Here is a 15,353-nt window from a genome sequence, read left to right as displayed (position 1 = left end):
GCTTTTTTGAGTGCTCGTCGAAGAGATCCCGAACAAATATTGACATTACTGCAATAATACATTAAGTGCAGCTTATATTCTTTGAGCTATTATATACTTCTGATAGTGTTATTCCAGTTCTCGGATATATGCCCAAACACTGATCTCTACTTGTGTTCAGTGTCGTTCTGTCAAGTATTTTCAAGAATAAATATTTTGTTAGAAGTCCCCCTTGACATGCCATCACTTATATGTTCACTGAAGGTTTGAACGCTGCACCAAAGGAGACACAAAGAAACAAAATATTTCTTGAAAATCCCAAAATCCTTTGCCCTTTCCGGTCCATGTCCTCAATTTCCAACAACTTCCCCCTCTTCACTCCCACCAAAACCACCTCCTCTCCGTCTTTTTCCACTCGGCAGAAAGACAGGAGAGAGGGAAGATGATGTGTGACAGATGCCATATTTCGACTTTCTGTCAGAGAGATTAATATTGACACAGTGTGTTTCTTACCAGAGGCTTCTCAAGTGTGTGTGTTGGGCTTTGATTTCATTATCCTCTGCTCAGCCACTTTTTTCTTAAGAATCAGACAATAACAGATGTGGCGACTGAAATAGAGACACTGATGTTGGAGGGGCTGAGTGAACAAGTCATATTGCCGGGTGGGTCGGCCATCAGTCCTGTTTGCTGTGGAAGTGTAAACCCCCCAAGGATACCAGGAGCACAGAGACCCTTCAATTTTATCAACCCCTTCGGCTCGACGGCAGCATGAGCCGCAAGCGGCTGTACATAGTGTCGTAGTTGTTGCCTCACGTATCTGTATGGAAATGTGTAACTAGTTAGTTATTATTCTAATGTGGAAAGTACATTTACTCAAGTACAATTTTAGGGTGCTTATTCTTTCATGTAATTTAATTTTTTCTACTATACTAAATATTTTACTTTTAACTCCTCGGCTGTAGTTAGTAAGTGCTTAGCGTATTAAGATTTCCTATTTAAGCATATAGAATATTATGCATCGCTCCAAGTTAAATTTATAGGGCAACTGATACAAGATTTTTGAGGACAAGATTGAAATTGGAGAACTTCAAATCTGCTCATTATATATCTGCCAGCTGTCTACTTTTTTATACAAACAGTCATTTGTGATCCCTTTAATTAGTCTTATTTAAACATTATAACCCAGATATGCACTGAGTGGGACATTTTATAGTTAAAAATTAAAGATGAGTGTCAAACTTGACAAACTTGGTGTCACTGTTTCTAAATTACCTCTGACATATCTTTAGCATTTCTTACTGCAATTGTGATTGGTTGAACTATACACTGATATGGCTCTACAGTAGGCTAATATCAGATTACAGCTGATATATCCGTCTAGTTCTGATATGATATAACTCAAATTAACTCCACTTTGACCAGTTATAACATCAAAAATCTGCTTATACATTTGTGCATTGGTAATTAGGGATGCACTAAATATAAGTGGCTGATGTATTATTGGCTAATAAAAGAGATAATTAATTATTCTAGGATAATATAACGATAGGATGTCACTTGGAACATTGTTCTGAAAGGGGATCAGTTCTTTAAAAATACGTTTATTCATAAAATTAAGCTGCGGTTGTACATAAGTTTGGCAATGTTGAATTATTTTTTAAATGTATGAACAATGAAGGATGTCTAAGTCCGCCCACACCTGGACTGTGAAGGATAGGCTTTTGAATTAGAGAGGAAACCAAGTGTGGAACCTATATTTCAGGATTTATTCCTCTATCAGGTCCTCCAAAGTGCACCTCCCTTATCATCCTCCCTTGTTTAATTCCTTCCTTCCTTAATTGTCTTTTCAGGTCTGTTGGGCTGTATAGACGGACTCATAGATTCAGGAGAGTGTAATAAAATCTAATTGATTCAAATTTAATTCCTTTGTTGATTTGAGCAATCTACAAGTGCCTCCATGTCTGCGGGCTGAAGCTCACCGGCCTTCATCTCCGACTTGTAAGCCTCTGAGAACTTTTCTGACGCTTATCGAAACATTTCTGAGCTGGATACAAGAGATGGATCCTACAGCTTCCTGATTTTGTAATTTCAAAGCGTGGGGCTTGCTGTTAGTGGGAGAAATAAATCAATAGGCCTCTCTGGAGAGGAGTAGGTATAGCTTGTAGTCCTATGATATGAGAGAGGATCCGAAACAGGAAACAGAGCCGATGGAGGAGGAAATGGGGAGGAGCAAAGCAGCTCCAGCGCATAAACAAATAGAAAGCAAAGCAGGAGAGATAATGCAAGAAGGAGACAAGAGACCGACGGGGGAAACAGTTGTCGCCAGAGACTTTTATTGACTTTTTCCCCCCCTCCTCTTCCCACGTGACTACCAGATAAATTCACACACAGTGAGAGAGAGAGAGGGGTAGTGAGGGGAGAGAGAGAGAAATGAGAAAATAAATTACTCTGGAAAGATATGACGATAGGCTACACGCGGCTTTAAATCTAAAAGGGAATTCGCGACACACTCGACCAATTTGTCACTGTGCTTTTTGCCTCTTTTCATTTCTTTTTTGGTACTTTCCCCCCTATTATTTTTCACCCCCTCAATACCCCGATGCCCCTAATTTACCCCACTTTCCCCGTGTAGGCCTGTCCAATTCTTCTTCACTCCATGTTTTCCAAATGTATTCTTCAGGATCTATACATTGTGGAGCTGTCATGTGAGGATATAGGATCTTTGTCTCTTTTCTTTCTTTCTTTCTTTCTTTCATTCTTTCTTTCTCTCTTTCTTTCTTTCTCTCTTTCTTTCTTAACCTACCTGTCATAAAAGGTGTTTCCCTCATGTCCAAGTCTTTACGAGTCTGTTTGCAATTTATGACAAATCCATAAATCCATCCACCTGAGCTCCTCTTTCAATAGGTTTCCCTTCATCTGTAACTACAATCAGATTTGTGCCTCCTCCTTCTCCTCCTCCTCCTCCTCCTCCTCCACTGCAAACATGGGTCTATCAAAATCTGAGAAAAAGGAGGAAATGAGATGCATCGTAAAAAGAAAAAAGGAAAAAAAAAGAATGAGGCCCACGGTAAAGGATGTCTGGAAAAGAGGTGGAAGAATGGAATGGAAAAGAGAAAAGAAAGAAAACGCAGACTTAAAGTATACCCCCCTCTCTTTTATTTAATTTAGACGCCAGGCGAAAATCGATCCTGCCATTCGATACGCAATCCGAATCAAGGCGAATTAAGCGGGCGGAAATTAACTCTGAAAATATTTTTGATGGAGTGGCTTGTAGTCTCTCGGCCAAATGGACTGCAAAGTGGAACAAATGACAGGGGCCTAGTGGTGGAGACAGCGCCGCTCCATCTTCCATTAGGCCGTAATGGGATAGGTCCAGCCCCCTAGCTCGACTCGGCTGCATTAATCAAAACAGCCGCTATATGAAGATTTATGGTTCTCCACTCCAGCGAAGCCGGAGCCGGAGCCAGTTCTCGGTGTGTATGTTTGAAGGAGGGGGTCGGGAGTCCCCCCCACTCTACCCTCCTACCTCCCTCTCCAGCCTCCCCCTCTCTCTCCCTCTCCCCTCTCTCCATCCATCCTATAGGCTTTGCCCCTACCTGTGGGCCTATACACAGCATGCGTGTCGCGCCTTTACGCACACGCACGCACCTTTAATCGAGAGACTGTGTAATCGCATCTTGTCATTTTTTGTCAACAGGCGTGTCAAGCGCTGATTCTGTTGTTGATATACCTGTAATAGCCAGTCTATATGCATATGAGCGTGGTGCTTAATCAAACATTATGTTAAGTGATGTGGTTGGAAGTAAAAAAGGCTGTAAATGACCTTCAGACAAATCAAGACAGTTTAAAACCAGAACCCATTCTCTCTTGTATATAATTACACTTTTATTAGTTCGATGCCGCCATGATTTGAAATGTCAATCAACTCATCTCCACAGTGATGTGCCAGCTCTGTCCGTCTGCCCTCCACACAACCCTGATCATGTGTTTTGTTGTTTCATAGTTTTTCGGTGTTTTCAAGAGCAACTTCTCTCCTCCGAATCTCCGAGCTGTATGGTTCGCCTGTCGTCACCTCTTCAGCCATCCAACATAACAACCAGCAGACAAACAAAATGGGCATCCTCTGGCGTTCAGCAGTGAGACTTTAGATTACAGCCCTGTATTGCTGCGGCTCCTCTCTCCATGGCAGCCTATTAGGAGTGTATAGCCCGGTGAGCAGGGCCGCTGCTGTGACGAGCCAAAGGGACAGACAGGGGGAGACAGTGTGACGGAGAAGAGTGTGGCGGCTCGGGTAGATTGGAGCTGGGATCCATCCAAAAAACTTCAGCCAAGTTTTGATGAGATGAGACTGATCGGACCCACTGCTGAGAGACCCTGCTTTACTTTCTTTCTCTCTCCCTCCCCTGTGTGCTTCTTGCACAGGTGGAGGACGGATGAACTCCTCTATCTATTCACACACACACACACACACACACGCTTCTCTATTACCTAACTTTCAAAGCTCTTTCCTCCTTTAACCCCTGTATCTTGTCAGTGTTTTCCTCCATTATTTGTGTCCCCTCTCCTTCTCCTCCATCTAGCTCCCTATCTTATTCCACTTCACTCTCTATATTCCCCCATTCCCCATCCTCTGGCCTCTAACTCTCCCATGCGGATAAGCAAACCAGCATGGAGACATCTCTATATCCATCTATCTATCTCTCCTTTCCTTTTGCCCTCCCTCTCTTCCCCTTTTCCTTTCTTCTCCCCCTTTCCTCGCAAGCAAAGGGGAAGCTCGCTGCCAGTTTCAGTCTGCCAAAGGGTTTATTTAAATTAGAAACGCTTCAATCTCCTCACTCCCCCTCTTTCCTTTCTCTCTCTCTCCCTCTCTCTCTCTCTTTCTCTCTCTCTCCCCCCCCCCTCATTCGCTTTCTTGCCTCTTTCTCTCAGCTGAGGGTGACTCCCACCTTTTCCTCGCCGACAGCCTCTGGGGTCCCGTCAATGCCAGACAACTTTGTTTTGTAGATGGAAGTGGTGGAAAGCGGGGTTGGAAGGAGAGAGGAAACGAGGGAGAGGAAAAGTAGAGGTGGGAGAGTGGGAGTTGGAGAGGGGTCAGGGGAGACCTGTTAGTCAGTGTACTTTAGTTCCTTCTTCCTCTCACGGCTCATTCCACCCAGATTAGGACCTGTAAATGGCTTTAGGGTGCCTCACCTGGCTTTGGAGCTCGCCTTCTCACAGGAATACTAGCAAACTATTACCTTTTACTCTCTCATTATCACACACTCACATCTATCTTGTTAAAGGTCTCTCCCCCTCCCGCTTTTGATTATTTTGCATCATTTCTTCCCATTCTTTCACACTTTTTGTCCCTTAATTATGTCGACATAACTCCTCCACTGTTTCTGTGACTTGGAAGGGTCGGTCATCACACCTAATCATCTCCTCTGTTAACAGTGACCCATCTCCCACGATAATCCTTCTATCCTCCCTCCTCGGGCTCTAATCCCCCTCATACCCCTCCTCCTCAGCCATTAACACACAATTATTTTGGGGGGCCGACACGGGCGAGGGGGAGGAAACGAGGTGTGGAGAACACAGAGAGACTGTGTCTCTAATGGCTGAGTGACACCAGACGAGCTCATAGATCATGGAGATTATTAATACCACTGTTAAACACCCCATTCAAGGGCCGCCAGCATCCGCACATGCAGACACACACAACCAAAATATGCGCACACTCACACACACTCCCCCATCATATCTCATTCCCAGCAAACATCTTCATATGAGCTGTCATTCATGCTTGGTGAATCGGCATCAATTTCATTTGAGTCATTTAAACAATGCCGGGTGCTCATTACAGCATGAGGTTGAGGGGTAGAATCAGATTTACAATTACAACTCTCATTGGCAGCGTAGGCTATTATTCACGAGGTCGTTTCCTTATGATTCGCCTCCTGCAATATTTCTAATGACGGTAATTCCAGGTTTGATCCGATTATCGTGCATACAGTGAGGTGAGAGATTCTCTGTGACTTGCCGGTAATGACCAGGGAAATGTGGCCTTTATATGGCAGCGGGGGCCCATCGAGGGAGAGGAGATTGAAAGGCAAGCAGGGAGGTTGTGCGTGCGTGTGTGTGTGGGTGTGTGTGCGCGCGTGCATCAATGACCTGTCCGTTTAACCGTTGGGGTTCTGGGGAGATGGCAGGGGGAGCCCGGCGTCCCCGGAGAGCAGGGTCTGGGGAAATCACACTCTCACTTTCACCAAACAACCTGGAGGCTGCATGGCAGCTGGCAGCAGCCAATACACACACTCCCACTCCCCATATCCTAGTTTATATGCAAAGAGACTCCTAAACACACTGGATCTGTGATGTATGGCCTGCATAAAAAATCTGAATTCAGTGAGAATCACACATCAAGCTCCTTTACAAGCAGCTGCATGATCTGTTAGTCAAATACGTTAGAGAGAGGAATCGAATCTGTTACTGATCACAGTTATTGTGCGTTTTGAGGATCACTTTTTGTGACTTCCAGGATTTGTATATTGCATTAAAAGAAACCAGCCAATAACAGATGGAGTCAAAGCAGGGGTGTAAAAGCATACTTTAGTGTTTGTCTGCTCCATTAGCTGATCTCAGGTCTCCCTGTGAGCTCAGCTAGTGCCAGCTCATTGATTCCTTAACTAATCACTCTAATTAAAATGCCTTTTATTCGTTCAATGGTTTACATGGCAGTCTACTACTTGCATTTAAGGATCAATCGCCACACAAATATACTGAAAATTTAAGTCAACAATTTCAGTGGATTTTGGGGAAAGATCTACATTTGTACAGACGCACCCTTTTTCAGCATCTCACACATCAATTAAGCGAGATGATACTGGTTTGAGCAAGTTCAAGACCTCACAATGCATGCAGCTACCGAGCTGACTGCTCCTTAAAATACTTTGTCACCTGGGGAAATTGGTTTCCTGTTTATGCTCCATGTTATAAATCGGTCTCTTTGTCTATGAGCGATTGAGGCAGAAAGAATGTACACCCTCATTATCTGGAGAAATTAGAATAGTGCAGTCATTAAATAATTAAAAAATACTGCCAAAGACTTATACATTGTCTCAAGCTGTCCCATGTTGATGGATGTCTGTTTATGACTCGTTCCGCCTTAGAAATTCCTACAACATTTCTTTCCTGATAATATATCAATTTATCAGCAGAGATTTTTATGTTAATTTCCTCCCCCTCTCCTCCCTCCCCCCCTAAAAAATAAAGTATCTCACTCCTCCCAAACGATCTCGAACTAATTAAGCACGCGTTAATTAAAAATTCGAGAGAGGATAAACGTGGTGGGACTGTTATGGAAACGTTGAAGTTAATCAAGCTTTCAAATTATTGATAACATCCTTAGAACAGTGATCGATCGGGAAGACATTAAGTGGCAAAATAAAGCAGCCGCGCTCAGATCTGATGGGTGCGCGGAGCGATGTGCAAAAACAATTAGGCCCATAATACATAATATTAGTCCGCGTGACAAATAGGATATCTTTTGTGTCGTCTCAAAAACTTGGCTGCGTGCACGTGCGTGTCCGCGGCTCGTGCGTGGGTGGAGAGAGAGAGAGAGAGAGAGAGAGAGAGAGAGGGGTCTCTTTATCCCACGAACGCCATTAATCAAATGTGTGCGTTCAAATTGCATTGTGAACTCCAAGAGACCGAGATATTGACGTCTGTTGATATGAATATTTCCCCTCTTTGCACGGGTTTGCGCCCATTTTAAAAGCAGCGTGCTCTCCCTCCTCCTCCTCCTCCTCCTCCTCATGTGTTTACATGTTTCTCCCCTGCCTGCACGTCTGTTTACGCCGGTGTCAGAGCCTGTGTGGCATGTACTTACAAGGCGCTTCATCATCCCACCAGCGATAGGAGCAATTCACCCATAAAGTGGGTCTTTCGCCCATAAATAATATTCAAGTCGCTCTATTGTTAAGTGAAAAGTTGACTGGTGTTTGATTTTTTTTTCTCTCTCTCTCTCTTTTTTTTTTCTTCTTCTTCTTTTCCGCGGCGACCTCGGGTTAGGACTCATACATCACGGGATGACAGCTATAGAAAGGCCCTAAATTAGCAACTAAATCGAATATTGATCAGCTATGTGCGGCCCTGCGAGTCGCGCCTCCTTGCCGTTTTTTTTCCAGAGAGAAAGAGAGAGGAGAGAGGAGGAGGAGGAGGAGGAGGCGGTGGGGGAGTAAGGGGGAGGAGGAGTGGGGGGGTGAAAACGAGAGATAGAGGGGGAGAGGAGGGGGGGCGGTGAAAGGTGCTTCTCTCTCCTCTCTTTCTCTCTCTGTTTGAGTTTAAGTGTTTGTGTGTGTGTGTGTGTGTGTGTGTGTGTGTGTGTGTGTGTTTTATCGCTTTGGACTCTCAGTAGAAGCATCTGTCTTGAGATTGAATTCTTATTTTTTATATATATATATATATATATATACATATATTCAGGTCTTGCATTTATAAACAAATAAGGCACCGGCACAACACTAATTCATTCCATGCTGTAGATGTCCATCCATCAAGGTTACAACCTTCATGTCTGCCCCCTTTTCCACGTCAAGTATTGCTCCTCATTGTTTACATAAAGTTCAAATGAAGTCCCTCATTACCCACTCGCCTATTGGCTCCTGTTTATGGATCATTGACTGTGTTGGCGCTGTTGCATCGACTTCCCCCTTATCCCCGCTGCTGCTGCTGCCGCCGCTGCTGGGACGAGTGGGCGGGCGGTGTTTTTCGGCGGCGCGCACATGATCCAGCAGCGGGGACGCGTTTGATGAAACGATCAAGAGCTCTCTCTCTCTCTCTCTCTCTCTCCCGGGAAGTGTAGTGTGTCCGGGGCGGCGGTGAACCAAGCCCAAGGCCGGGGGGGGAGTGGGTGGTCAAGGTTGCGCCGGGTCAGTGAGATTAGCCCCGGCGTGCTCTATAACAAAGGGCCGGATCGTCAGGTGCCGCCGAGTCTGGATCAAAGTATCGGGTGTAGGACAAGTGGGGCGTAAGACAGGGATGAGCTGAGGATTACAGCGGGCTAATTGGAGAGGATGCTTTCAGTCCATTAATGGGTGCTCAAATACAGGCCAAGGTTTCGTAGTTGTTGTTGTTGTTTTTCTCGCTGAATTCAATTAAAGGCTACTTTTAGGGGTTATGTTATTCCAAATATTATGGGAAATATGTATGCAATGGTGGAGGAAGCACTGAAGAAAAAGTTGCAATAGCAGGCTGTAAAAATACTCTGATATAAGTAAAAGTCCTGCATGTTAAAGTGTGAAACTATTACTGTACCGTATTTGTAACTGTTTTGTATTTTTCTTCTTCTTTTTTCTTTTCTTTTCTTTTCTTTTTCTTTTCTGGGGCTTATGCATGATTGTATGTTGCAGCACCAATGTTACTGTGATGTCCATGTCAATTACATAAACTAAACTAAGCTATCATCAGCAAAATGTACATGAAGTATCAGAATTAGAAGTACTCATGAAGTAGAATAGCACTTTTATTATTAATTTATTTTATTGTGTACAATATCGGTGGATTGCTGTCACTGGTGTTTTAGCTGGTCATGGTGGGACTTACTGTATGTTAACTGCTTTACACTGTTGGACAGATTCATAATTTAAGATGATAACATATTCAGTTTGAAATATATCAATCCACTTCATTTATTAAAAAATAAATGTAGTAATTGTAATTTGTAGTGCAATTTGCTTCTGAAAGTATAAAGTATCATACAATGGAAACACAGTAAGTAAAGTACAAGTACGAAATTGTTTTTTAAATATTTTTTTGTTGATAACTTGAGAAAACGTACCTACTTATCTCCACTAACTACTGCTAAAAAGCAGTTATGAAATATAACTAAGTACATTTACTCAAGGACTGTATTTAAGTACAATTTTGAGATACTTGTACTTTGCTTTAATATTTCCATTTTCTGCTACTTACACTGAGATAAAATGATCAGAAAAATGTTGAAAATTGGATACAATATAAGCATGATAGTCAGTCACCCCACAGTACACATTACATACACGTAAATATTTGTATAATGTACTTTTACTTGTACTTTTGATGCTTACGTACATTTAATTTCAGATACTTTAAGATGAAGGATACTTTTACTCAGTTACTATTCATTTGAGCGACTTTCACTTTTACCAAAGTAATATTTTAGCATGATATCTTTACTTTTACTCAAGTATCACTTTTGGGTACAAATTAACTGTGTTCCTTTATGTCATACTTCTCTTCTTGTGTCCTCACCTTTAAACCTATTAAAAATACCCATAGTTATGTGCATCACACTCACACAGCATCATCACTGGCTGGCTTGTCACCATGATGCAACATGATGTGTTCACTTCTCTGTCTATGGTGCTGAATGTGCCGGGGCCAGAGTGGACACATGTTCGCTGTCCAAGGTGCTGGAACCACCCTGAGCTTCGCTTTGAGTCAATGAAGCGCCCACCAAACTCCATTCATAATTAGATGATTTATGTGTCAATAAAATAGATATATATGATGTATATTTAGATAGTATGTGTTAATAAAATAACAAATATAAACAAACCAAAAACTACAATTCATCCTGGCGGGGTCACTGTTGTTTGGCACAGGGCTTCCCAAGCTTTGTCATATCAACAACCACCCAAATAAGCGCACTCTCACTTGTCACCCAGTCTCAGGGGATTTTGTGTCATGACATGCTTCAATACAGTCTGTATAAGCATAATTGTGCTTTGCTATAGTACTTTCTCATTGTGATAACGTTGATTGAGTAAAATAACAGTGAAATTAAGCCGCTTTAAGTGCTGCAGAAGCTCTCCTGCTTGACAGTACAATTATACTGAACCAATATTAAGTATCCTAATCGAGCAGGAAGACAGAGAGCTACAGAGTGAGGCAGAAGTTTGTCGGAGAGACAACATGCGCCCCTCCCTCCCTTCCTCCCCTCCTCCTTCACGCGCCTCTCGGGCTACTCGCAGCTCTTCAGAGCTCTGCTCGAGGACATTCCGGGAACCATCTGTTTCCGGCAGAGCACCGGGCGTGGGGCATGCAGGAAGCGAGACTCACAAATTTGCGAGGAAAGGTGGTTGTCTGCCAATGCACTTCATGTTGTGAAATATCGCCCTCCCCCCCCCTCTCCTCCGCTTGAATTCCTATCTGTGATGTCGTGCACTTAACAGGAGAAATGAAGTGTTGCAGAAGACAACAGCAACCGAGTAACTCTGCACGAGGAGAGAGTGTCAAATTAGTGCACTTTGTAGAGATATATTGCCGATGAAGGGACTGGGAAGCTGGTTGTGGTACAGATGAGTAGAGAGGTACCTATTCACACCACCATGATTCACTAGTAATGGCAGTTGGGGCTGGACCACAACAGGTGTTCAAGCAAATGTGTGTGTGTTTGTGTGTGACAGAGTTGGTGTCAAGATGAATTAGCAGAGAGACGAACTAATCTCCACCTCTCTGATGAAAAGTGCCTTTAGCATTCACAGCAGAGACTGTGATACTGTACTGTGGAGAGGATGTGATCTTTCCATCTCTCTACTCTATCACTTCTTGTTGTAATCTAATTTAAATCAGATGAATTCTGCCTCGTGGCTCGCTCCTTAATTTTGGTTTAAACTATAAATATATATCTGAAAGAGTATTGCCATTAGCAGGGTGACACTGTTGGTGGATTTGGGGCAGATCCAGAAATAACAATGAGGTCTCCACTTGCTCCCACTTTAGGGGGCATGCTTCTTCCTACCCCTGCGAAGGTGAGATGATGGGGCCTGAAGATGCATCACCTGTGAACAAAGGAACCTGCAGACATTTCACAGTGAGTGGAAAGTGTTGACAGGATTATGGCCTGAGGCCACAAAGAGTGTGTGAGCAGGACATCGTCTTTCTATATTATACAAATGCTTTTCCCTGTTGTGTTTACTGCCTGTTCATGATATTAATTCCCACGTGTAATGGATGGCTGTGTGTATTATTATGCAAGGTAAGGCAAGTTTATTTATATAGCACAATTCAGGCACAAGGCAACTGAAAGTGCTTTACAGGGGCATACAATTACATTAAAAGAAAATACATTAAAAACAAGTAGGAAGACATCACTAAACATTAAAACAAGTTAAGAAGTAGGAAAATAAGCTAGGTAAGCTAAGTAAAATAGGTTCAAAAGAAACAAGACTGAAGAATAAAAGTCACAGTGCGGATCGAAGCCTTAAATTTGCTTCAATAAAAGGCAGTGGCAAAAAAAAGGTCTTCAGCCTTGATTTAAAAGAGGTGAGAGTTGGAGCGGACCTGCAGTTTTCTGGGAGCAGCAGATCAGAAATGTATTTTGGCCCTAAACCATTCAGTGCCTTATAAACCAACAGCAGGATTTTGAAATCTATTCTTTGACGGACAGGAAGCCAGTGTAAAGATCTGAGAACTGGAGTGATGTGATCTACTTTTTTGGTCCTTGTTATGACTCGAGCAGCAGCGTTCTGAATCAGCTGCAGCTGTCTGATGGATTTTTTAGAGAGTCCTGTAAAGACACCGTTACAGTTAAGTTTTTCCAAATCCTGCTGAGACATAAGTCCTTTAAGCCTTGATATATTCTTAAGGTGATAGCAGGCTGACTTTGTAATTGTCTTATTGTGTCTGCTGAAATTCAGGTCTGAGTCCATGACCACACCAAGATTTTTGGCTTGGTTTGTAGTTTTCAGCATTACAGATTGAAGCTGAGCAGAAACTCAGCTGCACACAGGCAGTACTCTGGTTCGACACGAGAAATTTGAAAAACTTTTTCCAGAAAAAGAAGAGAGGGTTGCACTCCGGAATATGTCCTTTAATGAGTTCACTTAATCATGTGTCCAGCCGTACACAAAACGTTTTAAAGGAGACCAATTTTCTTTCCTTCAGTGTGTTATATTGGTTCTTGTGCTTGTAAAAGGTCATCAAAGTTGAAATGTCAGCAAGAACGGGAGCTCTTCTCTCCCACAGAAAACACTGCTCCTGAAACGCCTCGCCAGTCTTTAATTCTGTGACTTCTTGACATCACACTTCGTCACCATGTCACACATTTGCCCAATTTATACCTATATTCACGGTAAAAGTTTAAGCTAACTGGAAGCTGAAAACACGACAGAGCCTGAAAACTGATGCTTTTTTAGCATTTAAGCAGGTAAACCTATTCTGGTAAAAACCAAAAATGAAAATATGAACTTGAAAATGAGCATAAAATGCATCGTTAAAGCCATCCGGCCTTCATCAGTGTGTACAAATACAGGGATACAATCTTTTTTTAACGACGTCATGATTTAGTGATTGTAATGATAATATTCACCTACAACTTTGTGTGATTCCATTCTGGGTGAAGTCATAGTGATTCATTTGTCTGGTAACTTACCTGGTACCCTTAAAAAGAGATTTTATCACTGCATCTGTACACACTTATGAAGGCTGGACGGTCGAAAACATTTTGTGTACTACTGGAGACATAATAAAGTAAACTCATTAAGACTTGAATGGGACCCTCTCTTCTTTATCTGGAAAAAGTTTTTAAAATTTCTACTATGTCAAACAAGATTACTGTCTGTGTGCGTTTTACAAAAACAGTCACGCACAGCCCTCTATTACATGTGGGAATTAATATGGATACATGTATCTAGAGTAATGCACAGACCTGTTCACACAAATAAAAGCGCAGTGGTGTAACTAAATACATTTACTTTGAGTTAATTATACTTATATAATACTGGAGTATTTCCATTTTATGCAACCGTATACTTAGACTCCGCCACATCTCAGAGGTTATCCTTTTTACTCCGCTGCATTTGTCTGAGAGCTTTAGTGATCGGTTTAGTGACTTTTAAAATAAGTGACCTAAAATGAGTTGGGAATGAGACTCAAAAATCAGCTTTCTTACAAAGTGGACCCTTTAAAGTATACACATTTGCTGTTAACAGTTACATCATTTCACTTAAGTAAGGTTTTGAATGCAGGACTTCTACTTCTACTAGTGGAGTATTTTCACTGTGCATTATTGTTACTTTTACCAAAGCAAAGAATACTTTCACCAGTGTGACAGCGACAAAAATAATTTAATAATTAATAATTTAATAATTAAGTATAAAGGATACTTTTTTGCAGTTATTAATTTCCAGCATGTTTGGCTTTTGTCTGAGCTTACACACTACGGGATTCAGACAAAGTAGCATAAACTAATTACGGAATACATTTAAACCTTTAAATTACTTGATCACAATTACAAACACTGCCACAAAGGTGTATCATGTTATATACAACGCCAATTAGCAGATATCTCCTGCTGTAAAACAAGTCTGGCAATTAACACTTGTCTGTGAGTTTTTAAAGTAACATGAGGCAACTAACAGAGCTGAGATTTTTTTTTTTTTGTACGTATGCCAAAAAAATATGTGTTTTATAAGTGTATTTATGGACAAAACAGCAAAAATATGTGTTTGCTTTAGAGGAAAATCTAAGATATGATAAGATATGACAAATCGACAAATAGGAATGGTAGCAATAAGGTGAAATGAAATGAATATGACCCACAAATACAGCTTATATAGCCCTGGCAAATACTACTAATGGCCAGGCAAGCTAATATAACCTACTGTTAGAGTCTTTGATGATGAAGTGGTTCTTATTTTTCCCATCCCCTGTATTTGTTCACAAGTGTTACGTATGTTTCTCTTCGCCATATTGCAGAGGCTCGGAGAAGAATGTTATCACATTTGGAGAGTGATATTGATTAATGAGAACCTTTTTGTCACACACCGAGGCTACGGGAGACTGATCACTAAAGATCAAAACAAAGGAGAGAGAGCCAGGTAAGCGCAAACACGGAGGAACAATAAGCACAACTGACAATGGTAGACACTGTGCTGTAAGGCAGAGCGTGAAAAAAAATCTAAAATCCTACAAAGTAAAACAGTAAAGTACCAATGGGAAGAGAAGTGGTAGAAACAGAGGGATGGCGAGCAAAAGAGGAAGGAAAGGAGGAATGAGGGATAATTGCATTAGAAAGAAGAGAGGGCCAAAAGGAAGGAAATGATTAGAGGAGAAGGGACTGATATCCGATAGAGAGAAGGAGGGATGGAGGAGGGGATGGGCGGGAGTGGAGGGTTCACTTACCGCCCGCCGTTCAATACATACTGACACTCTCTCTCTGTGTCAATACACAAGCGCGCTGTGTGCCTCTGTGTGTGTGTGTGTGTGTGTGTGTGTGCGTGCGTGCGCTGGTACAGGTCTGTTAATCCTAGTCTAGCGTCCTATCTCACTTGTCCCATCCGCAGTCTCAGAGGAACGTTCATGTCAATCTCACTCTTGAACATCCATGTTGCCTTCTCCAGTTTCCAGTCGCA

The 15,353-nt window shown here is 42.2% G+C and overlaps 1 protein-coding gene across 7 annotated transcripts in view; it reads left to right on the top strand.

Moving 5' to 3' along the window:
• Positions 1 to 15,353, top strand: part of erfl1 (Ets2 repressor factor like 1) — a 100,996-nt gene that overhangs the window by 8,992 nt on the left and 76,651 nt on the right. For all 7 annotated transcript variants that reach the window (XM_084356461.1, XM_084356462.1, XM_084356460.1 and 4 more), the window contains exons 3-4: positions 11,722 to 11,812; positions 14,698 to 14,819. The gene's annotated coding sequence lies outside the window, so the exon portion shown is untranslated. The remainder of the gene's footprint in view (positions 1 to 11,721; positions 11,813 to 14,697; positions 14,820 to 15,353) is intronic.

The sequence above is a fragment of the Pagrus pagrus genome (genome assembly GCF_965226575.1).
Source record: "Pagrus pagrus genome assembly, chromosome: 7".
Taxonomy (NCBI): domain Eukaryota; kingdom Metazoa; phylum Chordata; class Actinopteri; order Spariformes; family Sparidae; genus Pagrus; species Pagrus pagrus.
This window is presented reverse-complemented; position numbering and strand designations above follow the sequence as displayed.